The sequence below is a fragment of the Octodon degus genome, unplaced genomic scaffold (genome assembly GCF_000260255.1).
Source record: "Octodon degus isolate 3935 unplaced genomic scaffold, OctDeg1.0 scaffold00045, whole genome shotgun sequence".
Classification (NCBI taxonomy): Eukaryota; Metazoa; Chordata; class Mammalia; order Rodentia; family Octodontidae; genus Octodon; species Octodon degus.
Genome location: NW_004524621.1, coordinates 11,942,411 through 11,946,459, shown reverse-complemented (window position 1 = coordinate 11,946,459; position 4,049 = coordinate 11,942,411).

The window sequence follows — 4,049 nt, the reverse complement described above, 5'->3', positions numbered from 1 at the left end:
ATATGTCCTGAGTCTTAATTGACCTTAGAAGGCTCGGGCCAAAATGTTGACTTTCCTTGCAGCCCTCCCTTTTCTTTAATTTTGGTCTGCAAACTTAGGTTGTTAACCCTCCAGAAGACAAGCTTATTGTTATTACCATACAATGCACTGTCTTCGTTGGTTGAACTACCACAATTTATCTTCAATCTTATACTCATGGACATTAAATTGTTTATGTATACAAAATAATATGGATAGAAATATTATTGAATAAGTCCTTGCACACAAGTGTAAGTATATCTTTTGACCAAACTACTTTTTTTCTTTTTTTGTGGTACTGGGGATCAAACTCACAACCTTGTACTTGTCAGGCAGGTGCTTATGTCACTGAGCTATCTCCCTGGCCATGTAAGTACATGGGTAGGAGAAATTCCTAAAAGTTGAATTGTCAGATCTAACTAGTGTATTGAAATGTTATTATTTCTAATTGTCTACCAAATGTATAGATTTCCATGCTCAACAAAACCATATAACAATGCCTCTCTTGCCAGCATAGTTGTGCATGCCTATAATTCCAGCTACTCAAGAGGCCGTGGCAGGAAGATCACAAATTCAATTAGCGAAACCCTGTCCTAAAAAGGACTGGAGATATAGCTTGGTGCTTGTCCAGCATGTGCAAGGGTGTGGGCCCTCAATACTGAGAAAAAAGCCTCTTATTATGTAGTTCAGGCTGGCCTTGAAGTCATTACAAGCCCTTGAACTCAGAGCAATCCTCCTGCCTCAGCCTCCCAAATGCTGGGATAACAGGATGTGGCACAACACCTGGGCAAAAAACTTGTCTTTTCATACTTGTTGCCTCAATATTATCATATTTTTAATTTTTGTTGATCTGAGAGGTGAAAAATAAAATTTTATACATCCATAAATTTGTCTTGAGGTAGGTAATTACCTTTTGGTATGTTTATGTCCTTTTCTATAAAATTTCTCTTTCTATTATTTGCCCACAGATTACTAGGCAAGGCATTTGTTGGGCAAACATTACTTAGCTGATTTATAAGTGCCTTTCAATAGTAGATGTTCAGTAATATTAATAAAATTAGCTCTATGTGTTGCAGATATTTTCTCTCAGTTCATCATTTGATATTCATCAATGATGAGTTTTTGCCACACATAAATGTTTGCATTTTATGTATTTAAATTTATCAATCTTTTAGTTTTTGGTTTCTGTGTTTTAAATGATACTTAGGCTCCCTACATCCTTTAGTTATAAAAAAAAAGGCTCTCTGTAATTCTTCAGGTACTCAAGGTTTTATATTTTCATTTACATTTTTGCCCATTTAGGCTTTTTTTTCAATTTTTCTAAAATAATTTTTGAGACATCTTGTTTGGTAGTTAATTTTTTTATTTTTATTTTATTTTTTGCAGTGCCAGGGCTTGAACTCCGGCACCCAGACAGACACTTATTCTACTGAGCTATCTCCCCTGGTCCCTTTGTTTGGTAGTTTATACCAGTCTTGAGCTCACTGTGTAAGCCCAGGCTGTCTCAAACATGTGGTGATTCTGCTGCCTCAGCCTTCAAGAGCTGGGAGTACAGTAAAGCACCACCACACCCCTCTACATTTTAGTTTTGAGTAACGAGTGAAGTTGGCATGAGTTAAGAATTGTATTCAGATATAGGAAACAAACTCACCTAGAAAATAGCTTTTCAGAACCTTCAGGATTCTACTTAGGACAAAAGAAAATTGGAAATTGCTTTTACTCTTCTAACAACAAACAATTACAAAATTACAAATATACATTTTTTCCCTAAATTTATCAGGAAACTGAGGTTTTAGGGCAACTCAGTTAACTACAATCTAAGGAAAGACAGCTGCCCAGGAGGAGTTGTGGCACAGGTGCACTTGATTATTTGGGGGTGACTCTCACCATCACTATCAAGCTAGTAACATTGTTTAAAAATTTTTATTTGTACATACTTATGGGGAACAGTGTGATATTTTAATATGTACATGTATAAGATATGTGCCAGTCAAATCAGAGCAACTAATGTTGGCATCTCCTTATCACTACATTTTGTTTGGAGCTGCTAAACTTTTATCTTGTAGCTGTTGATAAAGTAGCTAAAAGTTTTAATGACTCTTTAAAGATCAAATGTGGGCCAGCATGAGAAAACCGCTCTGGTACCCACAAATACAAGGGGAATTCACTTTCATTTGCGAGTTTCTCTGCATAGGCCTTACTGTGTGTTCATAAGAAGCAGCGAGTATAGTGGGAAAATCTTGAGAAAGTCTCCCTTGTGAAACAGGCATAGGGGAAAGAACAGCTGCTTTAGGGACAGGAACCAAGCCTTTCCCAGATTCTTCCTCTGTCTTCTCTATGGGAACAAAAGCCTTTAGCTTCTGGGTAAAAGACAGTAAATCCTGTCACACTCCACAGTAAATCATGTGTTGAGGAAGATTCATGACATCTGCAGAAAAGGAAAACAAAAACAAAACAGAATAACTTTACATCCATTGGCCCTCAGACCATTGGAAGTCTTTTGGCTGAGGTTGGGGCAGAATCCTGGAGAAGGTTCTGTCCCTGAGACCCAAGGGCATAATGTTTGTATAAAGCTGATGATGAACCATCTGTCACCTAGAAACACTACTACCACTAACAACCAGGTTGCACTGAGTAACAAGTGACAGCAGTCTACTTCTAGAGCATGGAAGAAGATCCTTTTAACAGCTCAAAAGGAACATGTAAACTGAGGATGGGACAGATATTGAAAAAATTTTTAGCAAGACCAATCATAAACATTAAGTAACGTTAGAGAAATTTGGAGCCTTTGGTCTGAGTGTGATCTGTTATGCCTTGGGGAGAAACGGCAGCAGAAATGAGAAAAAAACAGACAAGAAGACAAGAGCTGGGTTAGGTGGTGACTTGTCTGTCTGGTTGGTGGCATGACCCACCCCCCAAGCAACAATATGGACGTTTGTTTATAATGTGAAGTTAGTAACATGTGACACCAGGTTGTCTAGTGACTAATACCAGACCTTAACCAGTCAGGATGAGTTGTAAGGACTGAGTTAGCTTGTCTGCTTTAGGTACTGAGGCCTAGTCCTGCTTATTCACATTTGACCAATTTTCTAGCTTCCATTGCTCCCAACACTGGGGTTCCCTGACAGGAATATAGCAAGAACAAAACCTGAACACAGATGACTAGATTGAACCAGTCTCTCAAACACTGAAGGCCCAGCAGAAGAAAAGGGTCGCCTATTTTCAAGCATACAAATTACTTAAATAAGTCTTTAATGCCTTGCAGTAGATGATCATCTTTTGACAGAGCATTATTTTGAGGCAATCCTTCTGATCAGATGGATAATTTCAACAAGTGAGATGGAAAACTAAAGAAAGAATCAAATTCAATTCTGGAAATAGAAACATGGTAATAGACATACAAGATGTTTTTTTTTTCAGGCTCATCAGTATCTTCACACAGTAAAGAATCAGTGAAACTGAAGTAGTTCAATAGAAATTATTCATATGGAAAACACAAATACAAAAAATGAAAAAAATGGAAACAGAAGCCAAGCCAAACAACAATAGAGCATTTAAGAGCTATGCCACAATACCAAATATTCTGAGATATATGCAGTTGGGATCTCTGAAGCAGAAACGAGTCAAGGGGACAAAAGCATTTTAGAAGAAATAATTGCTGAGAATTTCTCAAAACTGATGACAAATCCTGAACCAAAAATCTAAGAAACTCCATGACTTAGATAATTTGCTAATAAATAACATCATGCTAAAATCTTCATACATCCACTATGAAGACAATATGCAATGTATTAATTATTGAAACTGTCCTATTAATTGTTTTTGATACTGTCTCATTGCTATTTGTTTCTCAATAAAATTAATAATAAAAAAATTTAAAGAATCTTGATACATTTTCTCTCATGAAAAATAAAGACAATTTGTTTAGAATATACCCCTTTTCAGCTGACCAAATAGCTCAGTGGACTAACACACCTGCTTAGGCAGAGTGCAGAGGCCAGGGTTCCATTCCCCAGGCTGTGCCAGCCCTG